The 18156-nt window shown below is 37.8% G+C and overlaps 1 long non-coding RNA gene across 2 annotated transcripts; it reads left to right on the top strand.

Moving 5' to 3' along the window:
- On the top strand, positions 1-17867 carry LOC135098858 (uncharacterized). 2 transcript variants are annotated; one of them, XR_010267449.1, is made up of 3 exons: positions 1-488; positions 14414-15510; positions 17212-17867. It is a non-coding gene; the product is annotated as an uncharacterized LOC135098858 (long non-coding RNA). The 2 variants fall into 2 exon arrangements; XR_010267448.1 differs by lacking the exon at positions 1-488 and adding an exon at positions 12425-12644 and having other exon boundaries at positions 17212-17866.
- Positions 17868-18156: the final 289 nt, after the last annotated feature.

Genomic DNA, 18156 nt, shown 5'->3' with positions numbered 1-18156 from the left:
AGGACCTGACTATGATATTCTCTGTTCTGCAACAGTAGACTATGGGCACCAGTTGTTTATAAGCCTGGATGTGTTTATGTTGAAAACGGATAGCAGTGACTAAACTAGATTACTAAGTCTGACGAGGCATGTGCGCATTCAGTAAGGTTTGCCATCACGATAAGCTTCACCAACTAGATAAAGATGGTTTATGTGATATCCACCTGGTACTAAAGCCACCTTGCGCTGCACTAAGTAATCATATGATGAGATAGCTACAAGAAGATGCTCCTAAATCATAGAAATTTAAGTTGTTGATCGAAGAAAATAATATATTGGTGGTATGTACGAGCAACAGACCAGCGAGGATGAGAAATGGTGCGTGGCAGTGGTGAGTGGTGACCCTGGCCAGTCTTTGCTGGGGTGGTGCGTGAGGCGGAGTGATGCAGGGCGCGCTGGTGCCTGTGAAGGACTTTTGACACAGAAATTTCGTATCGTCAGCATTGAGAGTATTTCAAATCCATTGTATAGTTGATAAGAATAAGTGGCTACAAACTGGCTATAGATGGTATGTTTTTTTTTTTTTTTCTTGTTGTCTTGCAGAGGGTGTCACGTATAGGTCTACTAGCTTCTTGCAGCTTTCCTTATGTTCTTATGGTCTTTAAATAGGGAGAAACATGGCATGAGTTCGGGAGTGTGTGTGTGTAATAATAGTAATAATTATAAATAATAATGATAATTATAATTGATAATAATAATATCCGGTTTATTAATCTTGCAGCCTTATAGCTGAACAACCACATATTGCGTACTTATACAGTAATATACATACACATTTAACCTTAAGGAAGTATGTTACAAGTTGATACTTTGGGTGCCAGATGGCGCCGGTCAGCCTGGTAGACTAGCCCCGGGATAGTCAGGTCACCCCTGTGTATTTTACTATTCAGAGTTTGTTTATCCTACCTAGCTGCGGGTCACTAATTCCGATTTACACCAGGTACCTAATCACTGCCAGGTGAGCAGGGGCTGCACTGCAAAGAAGTCCACCCAAAGACTTCTGACCTTACCCAGAATTCGAACCTGAGTCCTCCAGAGTATGAATCAGGCGTACCAACCACTGCGCTACCAACTGTGTGGGTGTGTGTGTGTGTGTGTGTGTGTGTGTAGTCTGACTTGAATGTAGCACATTCCCTAAATGTAAGCTAGTTTAGTGTGCAAATGTACTCCTGAAGTTACACTTTAATATTACACGACGTTTTCTGATGCTATCAAAAAAATCCACGAGACAGTCTCACATACCCGCCTGTCTTGTGATGACTTGCTATGTTATGGAAGCGTTCGGTCACTCACCTCTGAATAATCCACGAGACAGTCTCACATACCCGCCTGTCTTGTGATGACTTGCTGTGTTATGGAAGCGTTCGGTCACTCACCTCTGAATAATTGTTGTTGCGTAATTCAAAGAACATAATTTATATTTCTGCTATTGTTCCCACTCCGCCTTTTTTAAATTGGCAGCGAAGTACTGCTTTAGGAGTCTGGTGAGGTCCCAGCCCAACCTGCCCCGGAAGACTAAGTTTATTAGAAAAGTTTTGTCCCGGACTTGCTTGGTTTTGCCAGAAAATAAAAGTTTGAAATGAGTTCAGAAAATTTTATGCACATTTTTTTTCACATCCGTGTGTGTGTGTGTGTGTGTGTGTGTGTGTGTGTGTGTGTGTGTGTGTGTGTGTGCATACGCCCACATTACTTGAACTATAACAACTACATTTAGCGTGGGGATCTACCATGGATTGAGAAAGGTCAGCGCGGGTCACCGGGTGGGCTGACAGGGATGACAGATCAGCCAGTGACCTCTGCTGTTTGGCCTCGTGTTTCATTAGCAAGGAAGTGAACACCGCCTCTGTACGGATTTCATGTAACGGTAGCGATGGTAATGAGATCAGCAACCATTCTGATAGATTTGTTTACTTGGTGGTGACATCCCTTCACAATTGGTGACGTGACTTGTTTTGCACAGGATGCAGATCAAGTGCATATGAGACTGATTACAACGAGAATAGCGATAATAATGAAGATTACTGACGTCATGATATTAACCATTGGATAATAGGTAATGGTAATATGGTAATTTGAGTAAGACTTGTAAGCTAAATTGTAGCTATTGGCACTTAAATCCCTGAAGTATTCGATTGCGCGTTTTATAGTCACAGTGGTTACTTTGAAAGTTATACCCTAAACTTAATGCAAATGCAGCGAATGCAGGAGTTAACCAGTACCCTCACTTATTCATATCTTTTAATAGGTAACTATGGAACCTGTTTCTTTTTTTTTATTTTCACCTATGACTTTACATTGAGAAATCGTTATTAAACTTGAGTTTCAGTGTCAGCGTTATTTCTATGACAGCAGAACATAAACGGACATTTTCCGGTTTTTGTGGCCTCGGCTGGTCTCCTCCAAGTATGAAAAAAATGTAGTGCATATATGTATTGTGATTATAGTAAAAATCACAATATATTAGAAATTTATTTCTATGTAAGGTCTGTGTTGTATGCAATATGTGATATGTAATATGTAAGTATCACTGAATAAGTGAACCACCTTGGCGTGGTTTATTTATGGGTTGTACTGTGGTGTTTTAGTTATAACTTCGTCTATGTTGGTAATTATGTTGGACTATTGAATTACATGAAATGCATTAGGCAGGGAAATTTGGGAATTAAGTGCATAAATGTTCGTACATGTTTATGTTTAATGTTTAATAGGATTGTAGGATTGTGTTACTTTAGCCGGACACAGGCAGTGACTGACAACGTATCGTTGTTGTTTCCGGGTCTCAGAGGAGCCCAGCTTAGGCAGCGTGCAGACGTGTCAGAGGTGTGTCCAGGATCTGTATTTTGTGTCAAATATCTCTTTTGACTCTTTATGCAACGGTATTCAGGTTTGGGTCAGTAGCAGGGTTAATTTGTATAGGTATTAGTGATTATTCCAGCGATGAGAGGGTGAGATAAATTAAACATGGCGGGGGTCCCGGTGGAGAATTTTGCGTCAGTTCCATACCTGTGGTGAGACGGTGCATCATTTGTATGTAGTTATTAGGTGTATGTAGTTTGGTGAAGTGGCTGGTGTCCATGTGTTTGTCACTGTGGGACCTGTGCTGATTGATTCATGTTATTCGGGTCTTGTGTCGAAAGACGATGTCAGTTTGACTATTTTCGTCCAGCTATTTTCATGTATTGACTTCAGATAAAGAACAACAATTTTATAAGCAAACTTTAACATCCATATCGAAAAACGAAAAACGATATATATATATATATATATATATATATATATATATATATATATATATATATATATATATATATATATATATATATATATATATATATATATATATATATATATATATATATATATATATATATATATACGGGACTGGCATTTCAGTGGGCATTTTTTTATTGATTTTTGTTGCCCTTGGCCAGTGTCCTTCTTACATAAAAAAAGAAAAAAAAAGAAAAAAAAAGAAAAAAAAAAAAAAAAAAAAAATATATATATATATATATATATATATATATATATATATATATATATATATATATATATATATATATATATATATATATATATATATATATATGTTACGCATAATGTGGACAATTGCCTAATGTGAACATTAGGCAGAAAATTGCCTAATGTGTACATCAAGCAAGTAGGTTGCGTAAAGTTTACAAATTGTTAACATTAGGCAAAAAATGCCTATTGTTCAAATTATGCAGCTCAATTTTGCCCAATGTGAATAAGGAAAACATAATTAATTAATGCAATATTAGTATAAGTAAAATAGGTCAATCGATCTCAGGGTTCAGTTGAGTCCAATCACAAATTTTTGCATGATCTGCCTGGGTGACAGCGCGAGTTGCATTTAATTTCTTTTCTTAGGCAGCTGCACCTTCCTGATGTACATTGAGTAGTACATTGACACTTTGTATAACCTTGCCCACCAGTGGCTCTTGCTGTTGCTGTTCTCATCGATAGGCAGATATCAGGAACCTCTTCAGACTTTATAAGGGTCTGTTTGATCCCACTTAGGTCAGCTGGTGTAAATTTTGTTCTAATAATAACCTAACCTAACCTAACCTAACCTAACCTAACCTAACCTAACCTAACCTAACCTAACCTAACCTAACCTAACCTAACCTAACCTAACTATAACAGACCCAAAGTTTCGAACAACATTCGAACAAAACTGTAGACACTGGTTTGTCATTCAATTCACATTAGGCAAAATACCCTTGCCTAATTTGAAAATCATGCCTAAAGTGGACATTAAGCAAGTAAGTTGCCTATTGTCAACATCGTGCAAACAAATTGCCTAATATGAAGATTAGGCAATTTCACTGCCTAATGTTCACATTAGGCAATTATCCACATTATGCGTGACATATATATATATCGTTTTTCGATATGATAATGATATGATAATATATATATATATATATATATATATATATATATATATATATATATATATATATATATATATATATATATATATATATAATATTATCATATCATTATCATATCGAAAAACGATATATATATATATATATATATATATATATATATATATATATATATATATATATATATATATATATATATATATATATATATATATATATATATATATATATATATATATATATATATATATATATATATATATATATATATATATATATATATATATATATATATATATATATATATATATATATATATATAACGTTTTTCGTTTTTCGATATGGATGTTAAAGTTTGATCATATAATTGTTGTTCTTTAGCTGAAGTCAATACATGAAAATATATATATATATATATATATATATATATATATATATATATATATATATATATATATATATATATATATATATATATATATATATATATATATATATATATACTCGTATATATATATCGTTTTTTGTTTTTCGATATGGATGTTAAAGTTTGCACATATAATTGTTGTTCTTTAAAGAAGAATATTGATGTCATTCGCACTTTAACTGGTTTTCAGTATGAATTTATTTTTCTACAAGAGACTTTTGTTTTAGAGGACAGACTTGGTGACAGATTTTGTCAGTGAGAAATATGAGGGTGTAAGTGTGCAAGCTGCCTACTCTGGAAAGGCTCTTGTATCCAATGTAGGGAGGTGTGAAGGTGGACTGGCCTGTATATGGAAGAAAGATTTGACCTTTAAGGTAAAGGTGTTTCTGTTTGAGAAAAATTATATTGCTTTGCAATTACCAGTGGGTTATTTGAACATTGTTATAATAAATGTATATATGAGGAGTGTAACATGGGAAAGGAAGACACTTGAAGAATATCTTCACAGGTGGTTTGCCTTGGAACATTTCAAGTGTTTTAATCAATCATGATTTTAATTTAATTTTTATTTTAGGTGGTTTTGATGCAGATCCTTTTATAAGCAGAGCCTGGAATAACTTGGTGACCTTTTGTGAGAGAAATTGTTTGTGTTGTCTGGATTTTAACGTGATGGACGGTAACACTTTGATTTTTATACCTTACAGTAACTGCTGCTGTAAGTGGTTAGACCATATTGTAGGAGGAAGCTCAAAGGATGTCTGTGTCAACCATGTTAAGGCTCTGTATCAACTTGTCGGATCTGATCATTTACCAATGGCGGCAAACGTTCACTTGGGTGTCTAACAATGTCTGTAGCACTATTATAATTGAACATGGAAATAAGTGTTTTATCCAATGGGGAAAAAAAAAGTGATTTTCCAGATGCATTTTAAAATATTATTGGTAATACACAAGGCATTATGCCCTGCGAGGCACCTAGATGGTGTAGTGTTGGTTGCCAGAAAGCTGACCACCTTGCACAAATTGAGGAGATTGATATGATAATTGGTGGTAATGTTTTGTACTCTTCTAGTCATTATGCACAGCAGGTTATTGACAGGAACAAGTTCAGTGTAATACCAGGATGGAATAGACGAGTCAAACATTTGTATGCTAAATCACGGGACGATTATCAATAATGGCTAATTACTGGAAGAAATAGAAACTCTGATGAATGTCGGAAAATTAATATGAGTGGGAAAGTGTTCAAAGAGGCTTTGTCTTTGTGTGAGAAAAATGAAACGGAAGAAAGATCTGTCGCAATTCAAGAAAAAAATTGGAAACAAGAATATGAAAGAATTTTTGAAAGAGGTTAAGCAACAGTCTGATAAAACAAAGTGGTCTGGTGTTATTGACGGTGAAAATTATATTAATAATGTTATTGAAGTGTTTAGTAAGAGATTAATGAATGGTGGTAACAGTGATTGTACAACAGATAAAGATGAGGAATGGCTTTTAAATAAACTGAAAGTTACATGCAATGAAAAAGAAAAGTTTGATATGAAAACCTCGCTTCAATCATTAAAAGTGTATATTAAGAAACTTAAGGATGGAGTGGCCATGATGCCTCTAAATCGAAGTGCATTGTTTTTCACAGTAAGGCTAAAATTACAACTAACGACAGCAGTCGTTAGTTGTAATTGTGAATTGAAATTGTGTTGAAATTGTGAATTGCCAGAAATATCTGGCTCACTGGCTCACATGTTCAAATGAAATTAAACAGTACTCAAAGGTACTTGAGACTTCCATCACCTGAATCTCATGCACTTTATATTTCTCCCTGGAACCATGCTAACTCTCTTCTCCAATTAACCAAAAAACTCCTCCATCAATAGAAAGTTTCAAAATCTTTCAAGATCTAACTCCCCTCATGACTTCTGCCACCTAGCCAAAAACATCTCCAATAACTTTGCTTTTTCATCTTTCCCACTGCCATCTCATCTATCTCTAAAGCTGAACTCTTCGCTCAAACCTTTGCTAAAAACTCTACCTTGGACGATTCTGGGCTTGTTCCTCCCTCTCCTCCACCCTCTGACTACTTTATGCTACCTATTAAAATCCTTTGCAATGATGTTTTCCATGCCCTTGCTGGCCTAAACCCTCGGAAGGCTTATGGACCTGATGGGGTCCCTCCTATTGTTCTCTGAAACTGTGCATCCGTGCTTGTACCTCGCCTAGTCAAATTCTTTCAACTCTCTCTGTCAACATCTTCCTTTCCTTCTTGCTGGAAGCTTACCTACATTCAGCCTGTTCTTAAAAAGGGTGACCGTTGTAATCCCTCAAACTAACGTCTTATTGCTTTAATTCCCTGATTATCTAGATTTTTAATCTGTTCTCAACAGGAAGATTCTTAAACATCTATCACTTCACAACCTTCTATATTATCGCCAGTATGTGTTCCGTCAAGGCAGCTCTGATGATCTTCTGGCTTTCCTTACTGAGTCTTGGTCATCCTTTTTGGAGATCTTGGTGAAACTTTTGCTGTTGCCTTGGACATATCAAAAGCTTTTGATAGAGTATGGCACAAAGCTTTGATTTCCAAACTACCCTCCTACGGCTTCTATCCTTCTCTCTGTAACTTCATCTCAGGTTTCCTTTCTGAAAGTTCTATTACTGCTGTGGTAAACGGTCACTGTTCTTCTCCTAAATCTCTTAACAGTGGTCTTCCTCAGGATTCTGTCCTGTCACTCATTCTCTTCTTATTATTCATCAATGGTATGAACCAAGCTTCTTGTCCTATCCACTCCTACGCTGATGATACCACAATGCACTTTTCCACGTCTTTTCATAGACGTCCAACCCTTCAGGAAGTAAACAGTTCGCGTAGGAAAGTCACAGAACGCCTGACTTCTGATCTCTCTAATATTTCTGATTGGGTCAGAGCAAATTAAGTATTGTTCAATGTCTCAAAAACTCAATTCCTCCATCTATCAACTCGACACAACCTACCAGACAATTATCCCCTCTTCTTCATTGATGCTCAACTGTCCCCTTCTTCTACGCTGAACATCCTCGGTCTGTCCTTTACTTATAATCTAAACTGGAAACTTCACGTCTCATCTCTAGCTAAAACAGCTTCTATGAAGACAGTTAGGTGTTCTGAGACGTCTCCGCCAGTTTTTGTCACGACCCCCAGCTGCTAACTCTGAATCCGTCCTTATTCGCCCATATATGGAGTACGCTTTACATGTACTGGGAGGAGGAGGAGTTCCACTCATACCGCTCTTTTTAGACAGGGTGGTGTCAAAAGCTGTTCGTCTTATCAACTCCTCTCTTCTAACTGACTGTCTTTAGTCTCTTTCTCATCGCCGCATTGTTACATCTTTTGCTATCTTCTACCGCTATTTTCATGCCAACTGCTCTTCTGATCTTGCTAACTGCATGCCTTCCCTCTTCCCGCGGCCTCGCTGCACAAGACTTTCTGCTTTCTCACACCCTTATTCTGTCCACCTCTCTAATGCAATAGTTATCCAGTATTCTCAATCATTCATTTCGTTCTCTGGTAAACCCTGGAACTCCCTGCCTGTGTCTGTATTTCCATCTTCCTATGACTTGAACTCTTTCAAGAGGAAGGTTTCAAGACACTTATCCTATAATTTTTGACTGCCAGATCACCAGAAATACATTAAATACTGCTTCCGCTCTGATGCTGTTGTAGTTTCTAATTCTTTAATTCTTTTGATTCCAGTTCTAATTATTCTAATTCTAATTCTTATTTTAATTCTTCTAATTGTAATTATAATTCTTTAAATCAAATTTTTCTTATCCTTCTAATTAAAATTATAATTCTTCTGTTTCTAATTCTAATTATTCTAGAAAATTCTAATTATTCTAATTCTAATTATTCTAATTCTAATTATTCTAATTCTAATTTTCTTCAGTTTTATTCTTTTAATTGTAATATATTTTTAATTGTGATTCATTTTTTTTTTATTGTAATACATTTTCCTAAGTCTACTTGTTCTAATTCTAATGCTTCCCCTGGTGGTGTTAGTGTTGCCGCTTATTTTCTTAATTGCAATTTTTCTACTTGTAATTCATTTTTCTCATTGTAATTACATATTTTTAATTTTAATCTTTCCCTCGGTGGTGTTAGTGCTGCCGCTTCATCCTCTTCCATCTGCTGATGGTAGTGTTTCTGCTGATCTTTGCTCCTGACCCTGGCAGTTACATAGATCACTGAACTGACCCTATCCTAAGCTATCCTAAGCTCTCCTAATCTGACCTTAACAGACTGAGTGTGTCAGTTTGGTGGTCTTTGTAGTTGCCAGGGGGGTCCAAGTGGTGGAAGCATGAGAGGTCAGAACACCTTCCTTGCTCCCCTGGGCAGCCCCATTACATGGTTTTGGAGTGGATGCTCTGTGAAATTTTTACCAAGTTCCGAGTGGGGGTTCGAACCCATGCTTCCCTCCCGCCAAACTTGTAATGCATCACTCTACCCACTAAGCCACGAGGACCCAACAAATTAACTGTAAAGTTTGTCTATTTCCTCATCTTATGTTCGCGTTAATTAAAGAAAAATACTGTTTATTATGATGCTAATCATTTTTATCAGGCCATCTTTTATGTTCTTTTATTTTTTGTATGATTTATAGGGATTCGAACGCTGGCGCCCTGCATCTAAAGTTCCAAAGACTGTCATTCTATCCACTGAACCATGGGAACCCCATAGCTATGGAGAGTAAAGAAGATATATTTGAACACAGTATTTCCCTAACTGTGTTCGTGCCGCACCAAAAGTTCAATAAGAATTACTGCTATTGTTTTAATGTGAATATTCATATTAACAACGATAATAAGATAAAGTTAAGTACTGTGGACTGTTATGGGAGTATCAGTCATGGAGTGAAAATGGTGGTAGGGGAAATTCAAGAACTTTAGAACGGTCGGCAGTCCTCGGATCTGGAGCCGCCTGTGGGAACCCGCCCCTGTGTTGTGTAGTGACTGGCACACGTGCTGCACCATCACCGACACAACACACCATTACACCTGTGTGTGTGTGTGTATGTGTTTGTGTGTGTGTGTGTGTGTGTGTGTGTGTGTGTGTGTGTGTGTGTGTGTGTGTGTGTGTGTGTGTAAGATTCTGATTAAAACATTTTATTTATTTCTTCTGTATTATTATGTAAGTGTAAGAATAACTTCTACCACATTTTTCAGTTTACATTTATACGCCAGTGATGCAATTACTGGTGACCGGAAATATATGGTATGAAGTCTTGTGGTGCCTTTGTTTCTTTATGTTGTGTACATATATCACTTTTTCTTTTCTTTACTACTGCAGTGGAGCGCTGAGGGCAGATCTGTCAGTCCGTCCAATAATTTGATGGAATCAGACCACAAAACACAAAAACGTTCACGGAAAGTAATAGCAGACGTCAAGGACAGAAAACTGATGAACAACGCTGCATGTTCCGCTGCTGTGTTGCTGTGTTGTACCAGCGGCAGGAACACTGTATTTAAGTTTGCTTTATATTAATAGGCTTGAGGGAGAGTTCAATTAAAGCACTATTTACAGGAGAATTCACCCGTTGCGGGAAATAAAGTAACGTGATGTTTGTGAGTGTTTCTGAGTGAGGCACTCTGCGTCTCTGGTTACTGGAGGCACGTCACGAATGTTGCTGTGTCTTTTTAAGCAATAAAACAGCGACACCACAGCACTTAGTTTTTAGAGTTTGTTTTGAGTTTCGTGCACTCACTCACACAGCACTGAGTCCATCGAGAGACGCCAACAGTGTCGATGTGGCTGGCCCTCCGCCGCACGCTGGGGCTCGCTCACGCAGTCACTATCATTCTGTTTTCTCGGTATGTTACCAGTTTATCTAGTTATTCATAGGGGAGGGCCGGAAGGGGGAGAGGGTACCGGCTGCAACGCTCTGAAAGGCGTGGGGAACCTGGGGTATCCCGCCTGTCCGGTGTTTGATGCCGCGATATATACTTTGATGATTCTTTTCAATAATGAAACCAATTATGATTATTACTGTTTTCTTCATAAAAGGAAGGTTTGGTGAGGTAGTGACTTTCCATCCCCTTTGTGAGTCCCATCCCGTGTGGTGGTGGTGGTGGTGGTGGTGGTAGTGTCTGTTCACTTTTTTTATTTTTTTTATTTATGTGGAAGGATAAAATGTTCTTGGTAATCTGCTTACAATGTATATAAGAAGAGCAGTTATAGAGAAATGTGTTTTGGTCAAGTACGAGTGTCCTTCACTCCATTGTTTAATGCCACGATGCCGTACACTCACGCTGGCTTGCTGTGGCTCTACTGCCTCAAGTGTTTGTCTTTATGTGTATGTTACTTCTTTTTTTTTTTTCTTCTCTTCCAACGTCCCACACACACACACACACACACACACACACACACATCATCCGCAGAGCAGGACGAGGGTGGTGAGAGCTCATCATTTCCTTGATCTACGGATTAGCTTCTGGAGAGAGAGGGGGGCGGAGGAATAAAAGCTACAAGACCGTGAGAATGAGAGAGAGAGAGAGAGAGAGAGAGAGAGAGAGAGAGAGAGAGAGAGAGAGAGAGAGAGAGAGAGAGACGACGGGGGGGGAGGGGCGATGGAGGTGTAGGAGATATGAGAAGCAGAGGGTGTGGGAGAGAGACAGGAGTGGGGAATGTGGAAGGGGAGAGGAAGAAGGCAGTCCCAAGAGTCACGTCAGAGGGCAGCCATAGCCAGTGACATCTACCACGAGAAAAAGACGACAGATGTCCCTCTTGTTAGAAATATAGGTAGGAAAACTGCTTCATTAAATAGAGAGCCGTGCGTGCGTACAAATTAATGAGGCTGAGAAGAAAAGATTAGGAAAAAAGTTAAATCATTCAAGTGAACATTTTTTTCCTACTGTGTGTGTGTGTGTGTGTGTGTGTGTGTGTGTGTGTGTGTGTGTGTAGCAACAAGGTCGTACATACGTGTATAGTATTTTTCCAATGATGTATCATCACCCCCACCACCACATCACCACTACCACCAACAAAAACAACAACCATTATCATTATTGCTATTACTATTATTATTACTATCATCATTACAACTCCTGTAATTACCAGGCCTGTATGAATTGTCCCATTCCCCCCGCACATCAAACGACCCTCCAATGGACGCGTTAACACAAACTTTGACGCTTCATTGCCGTTTATTGAGCCGACCAATGAACAAATAGGAAATATGTATGTACACTATACTGAGTCACCGGGATAGAAAGTGTAGAGGAAGGGAAGGGAAGGCAAGGGTTGGGTTATCTGTGTGTGTGTGTGGGAGAGAGAGAGAGAGAGAGAGAGAGAGAGAGAGAGAGAGAGAGAGAGAGAGAGAGAGAGAGAGAGAGAGAGAGAGAGAGAGAGAGAGAGAGAGAGAGAGAGAGAGAGAGAGAGAGAGAGAAGGGGGGAAATTAGAGATATGGAAAAAAAAAAGGCATCTCATTTCCTCCTCCTTCTCCTCCTCCTCCTCCTCCTCCTCCTCCTCCTCCTCCTCCTCCTCCTCCTCCTCCTCCTCCTCCTCCTCATCTTCATCTTCTTTCTACTCTTGCTCGTGTCAACACGCTCCAGATGTCTTTTAGGGAGAGGAGGAGGAGGAAGAGAAAGACAAAGGAACACAAAGAAGAACTAACGACAGCAGACCAGAAATATCTAACACACACTAAGAGAGAGGAACACAAAGGATGAACAAACAGCAACAGACCTGCTGGCCACAACGAGGATATTTGTGGCCTACTACACTGTCGGATATAAAGTGAGTGACGCGTAACAGGTGAAGGTCATCGACACTTGGATGTTAGTGAGTTACGTTAACCTTTCACTGAGTCACCAAACAATTAGCATCACTAGAGGCAATGCGTGAAGTCTTTATAAGCTTCTATGAAAAAGTTAGCGATGAAAAGAATACATTTTGCAATTTCTTTCCAGTTCAAAATGGCTGTCGATCGAGTAAAGGTGTCTCAGATTGACTGGTGATTAGCGAAAGGCGTACCTAGTGGAAGTCAAAGGGTTAACGATCCGATTAAGGAGGAATGTTTTGCTTTTAGCAGTTGTTTTAAGAATGCTGCGATTATTGTTTTAGTTTGAGTGATGAATAGTATAGTAACCATCTCTCTTATTCTCCGCTGTGTTCCCTCCAACTTTTCCATGCACGCATTATTCGAGATGGGGTCTGGCTACAGAACTGTAGTATTAGTATTACCTCTCCTGAGTTATTTTGTAAAGTTCATCCCATAAAGTCAATAAGTTTACTAGCAACTTTAGATATCTGTGGCGATTGTTTGCCAGGCGTTAGGTCGCTTGACACTGGCACACCGCGATCTTACTTTTCTTGCTTGTTGCAGGAACTTCTTCTTCTTCTTCTTCTTCTTCTTCTTCTTCTTCTTCTTCTTCTTCTTCTTCTTCTTCTTCTTCTTCTTCTTCTTCTTCTTCTTCTTCTTCTTCTTCTTCTTCTTCTTCTTCTTCTTCTTCTTCTTCTTCTTCTTCTTCTTCTTCTTCTTCTTCTTCTTCTTCTTCTTCTTCTTCTTCTTCTTCTTCTTCTTCTTCTTCTTCTTCTTCTTCTTCTTCTTCTTCTTCTTCTTCTTCTTCTTCTTCTTCTTCTTCTTCTTCTTCTTCTTCTTCTTCTTCTTCTTCTTCTTCTTCTTCTTCTTCTTCTTCTTCTTCTTCTTCTTCTTCTTCTTCTTCTTCTTCTTCTTCTTCTTCTTCTTCTTCTTCTTCTTCTTCTTCTTCTTCTTCTTCTTCTTCTTCTTCTTCTTCTTCTTCTTCTTCTTCTTCTTCTTCTTCTTCTTCTTCTTCTTCTTCTTCTTCTTCTTCTTCTTCTTCTTCTTCTTCTTCTTCTTCTTCTTCTTCTTCTTCTTCTTCTTCTTCTTCTTCTTCTTCTTCTTCTTCTTCTTCTTCTTCTTCTTCTTCTTCTTCTTCTTCTTCTTCTTCTTCTTCTTCTTCTTCTTCTTCTTCTTCTTCTTCTTCTTCTTCTTCTTCTTCTTCTTCTTCTTCTTCTTCTTCTTCTTCTTCTTCTTCTTCTTCTTCTTCTTCTTCTTCTTCTTCTTCTTCTTCTTCTTCTTCTTCTTCTTCTTCTTCTTCTTCTTCTTCTTCTTCTTCTTCTTCTTCTTCTTCTTCTTCTTCTTCTTCTTCTTCTTCTTCTTCTTCTTCTTCTTCTTCTTCTTCTTCTTCTTCTTCTTCTTCTTCTTCTTCTTCTTCTTCTTCTTCTTCTTCTTCTTCTTCTTCTTCTTCTTCTTCTTCTTCTTCTTCTTCTTCTTCATGATATGTATATAAGTGTGTGGTGCTTTGCCTGGACCACCTCCTGTGGGACTGGCAGCCTGGCATATAGATAGACGGATTATTATTACAGCACTACTACCATCACCACCTGTTATTACTAAAAGTCTTAGGATATCAGACACTCAAGTAAACCTAACTTTCAACTTCCCTTTCACTGACAACACTGCAAAGAAAACCACTCTTGGAAACACCAGCTCCACGTCCATCACAGGGAAAAGTACAACACCACCACCTCTTCTTACACAGGTTCGAGAGCAGCTGCTGGACATGACGGAGCAGAAATGCCACGTGTACCTCGGTGGGATCCAGACCATGCACTACAGAACATTCGAAGACAAGATAGGACTTCCAGGAATGCTGGGCACTGTAGTAGGGGATGTGAAACCCTTCTGTGGGAGCCGGAAGATAGGACTTCCAGGAATGCTGGGCACTGTAGTAGGGGATGTGAAACCCTTCTGTGGGAGCCGGAAGATAGGACTTCCAGGAATGCTGGGCACTGTAGTAGGGGATATGAAACCCTTCTGTGGGAGGCAGGAGGGATGTGTGACAGTGTTTGGAAGGCAGGAGGGATGTGTGACAGCATCTGGAATGTGCAGGCTGGGTGTTGAAAGCTATGGGTTAGAGAGTTTGACCTCCACTGAAGTGTAAGGGTGTTGGAACTTGTTAGGGAAAGGATGAGAAGAGAATAAGAGAATAAGAGCAGGCAAGGATGGAGTGATGGAGTCTGTGACGGAAGGGATAAGAGGTGAATGAGAGAATTTGAACAAGTAAGGATGGAAACAAATGAAGGATGGAGTGATGGAGTGTGTGAGGGAGAGGATAGGAAGGGAATAAGAAGACTTAAACATGCAAGGATGGAAATAAATGAAGGATGGAGTATGTGAAGGAGACAAGATGAGAGAAAGAAAATTAGAACATTCAAGGTGGAAACAGATAGAGGATGGAGTGATGGAGTGTGTGAGGAAGAGGAAGAGGACAAGGAAGAATCAGAGGGTTGGAGCATGGATGGAGGAAATACAAGGACAGGAATAAACAGATGGATAAATAAATAGAGAAAGTAAAGGAGGCTTGGAAAATATTAAACTGTTGAGGAAATGTAGGAGAGCTGGAAAGTACTTGATAGAATAATGACATTACAAAAAGTAATTAGTGACGTGACAGATCTGGTGATATAAAAAGTTGAAAATGAATGAAAATATTGATGATGCTATTGTTAATGATGTGTTGATTGTAATGCAGCACAATCTGCCACCAGGAAAGCCTTCAGGTTGTTGAGAAATGAGCCAAGAATCTTCAGGGAGACCGCATCAAACAGTATGCTCAACGCTAACACCTATAGATATGTGAGTAGTAGTAGTAGTAGTAGTAGTAGTAGTAGTAGTAGTAGTAGTAGTAGTAGTAGTAGTAGTAGTAGTTGTTGTTGTTGTTGTTGTTGTTGTTGTTGTTGTTGTTGTTGTTGTTGTTGTTGTTGTTGTTGTTGTTGTTGTTGTTGTTGTTGTTGTTGTTGTTGTTGTTGTTGTTGTTGTTGTTGTTGTTGTTGTTGTTGTTGTTGTTGTTGTTGTTGTTGTTGTTGTTGTTGTTGTTGTTGTTGTTGTTGTTGTTGTTGTTGTTGTTGTTGTTGTTGTTGTTGTTGTTGTTGTTGTTGTTGTTGTTGTTGTTGTTGTTGTTGTTGTTGTTGTTGTTGTTGTTGTTGTTGTTGTTGTTGTTGTTGTTGTTGTTGTTGTTGTTGTTGTTGTTGTTGTTGTTGTTGTTGTTGTTGTTGTTGTTGTTGTTGTTGTTGTTGTTGTTGTTGTTGTTGTTGTTGTTGTTGTTGTTGTTGTTGTTGTTGTTGTTGTTGTTGTTGTTGTTGTTGTTTACTGACAAAAACACAAGTAATACAAAAAGTTAAAATTTCATTTTCTGTCCAACTTCAATAGAAGTAAAAATAAAGTCATGTAGATGTGCAATAGGCATAACACACACACACACACACACACACACACACACACACACACACACACACACACACACACACACACACACACACACATGGATCATTCATAGCTTTAAAGATGAATATGAAAAATTAACTTTAAAAGATGGAACATATTGTGTGCCTATCTGGGCCAGTACATGGCATTCATTTCTCTCAAAGCTAATTATAATTCAGAAAAAAATTTTTGTTGTATTTATTTCATGAAAAAAAAAAAAAATGGACTCGACAGCTAACTTTTATTTTTCATTAAATATTCTTGATTTTTACTCTATTCATATTTTTTTTTTTTACCTTACTACTGATTTACAAAAGAATAGGACAAAACACTGTTTTTAAGTTCATAGAAAGTACTCAGCATACTGGAAGTAGTAATTTAGATTTAGTTTGTCCAACATTCAGAACTGAATTATTTAGAAAAAATGTTATTAGTTTTGTTCCAAGAACATTTAACACCTTATCTCTGGATATGGAAAAAAAAAAAAAAAATGAAAGAAGGAAAACTATATAGATATTAAAAAAGTAAAAAAAAACATTTATTATCTTATAAAATATATAATATCAATTGTAACTCAATCTTTTTCTTCATTTATTGCTGTAGATAATGTCACTAATTACTATTACTAATGTGTTATATCTAAATAGAAGTATAATTCTGTAAGTCATTATGCTATTATTATTTTGTTGAAATTATTATTATTTCCCATAAATGTTCCAGTTATATTACTCATGTATATGTATGTATGTATGTATGTATGTATGTGTGCATATGTACGTGTATGTATATGTATGTGTATATGTATGTATGTATGCTTAAGTGTATATGTAAGTATATGTATGTGTGTATGTGTGTGTGTATATGTATACGTGTGTGTGTGTGTGTGTGTGTGTGTGTGTGTGTGTGTGTGTGTGTGTATTACCGCCAGCAGGCGGCAAAAGTTGATTCAGACCTACACGATGATACGAATCATTTATTGAGTCCGATTGAATCCGGTGGGATCCGCTTGAATTCGGTCAAAACGTGTTTGGGTCTTGGGTAATCGTTAAGTAACGCGCACGCCCTTTCTGACAGGTGCTCTAGGTAGGTCTATCTACTTCTGTCTCTGCACCGACACACGTCCTCCCTGCACGAGTGTCCTCAGCAAAGTGTCCCTGTCGTCCTCAGCTAGTGCCTGGCTTCCTGCCCTGTCCATCGTCATCCATTAGCGACGGCGTTAAGGCCGGCCTCATCTCAGCCTCATGTCATAGCAAGCATCCTTCATCTCCTTACATCAACATTATCTCAACACCGACCGTACAAGAAACTCGCTGACTTAGGCCTCGTCCTGATCCTCGCCCTCACCGCCAGGTCCTTTCCTTCCTCAATGACAAACTCGCTTGCACAACAACAACTTCTTTCACCCGCTTGATGGTAACAATGTGTATGAATGTGTATGCATGTAATTAACGTTAATTTATATCTTTTTGTGTGTGATTGTGTATATCTTTGAAAACGATCATTCACATCAAAGCGTGATTGCTCTCTGTGTGACAATGGCTCAACTCAAGCAAGTCTGCACGAGCTGCGGCTCAACACACTTCGCTAGAAAAGGCAAATGTTACAGTAATTCTTGTATTAATATTATAAAGCAATAAACTTTACTTACTTACCTACACACACACACACACACACACACACACACACACACACACACACACACACACACACACACACACATGAAAAAAAATATATATATAAAGAAATTATTTGGAATCGTTCAGTTAAACCCCTAAGGAGTAAAAAGAAATTCGAGGGATTATTTTCTGGAAAGGAAAAAAATAGATAATGTCAGAAAGGAAGATTAAAATATATTGAAAAGAAATAGACTAAAATATGTTATTCCTAAGAAAAAAATGTACTTAACGATTTTTCTATTTATTTTCATTGATGTAATAGAAAATTCCTTAATATTTCCCACCTACTCGAATTACTCTTTATCAAAACTGTGTAACGTAAAATTTTTGTCTTGTTCGCACC

Source organism: Scylla paramamosain, unplaced genomic scaffold (genome assembly GCF_035594125.1).
Source record: "Scylla paramamosain isolate STU-SP2022 unplaced genomic scaffold, ASM3559412v1 Contig88, whole genome shotgun sequence".
Classification (NCBI taxonomy): Eukaryota; Metazoa; Arthropoda; class Malacostraca; order Decapoda; family Portunidae; genus Scylla; species Scylla paramamosain.
The sequence above is the reverse complement of the archived record's forward strand: the minus strand, read 5'-3'. Positions and strand labels throughout refer to the sequence as shown.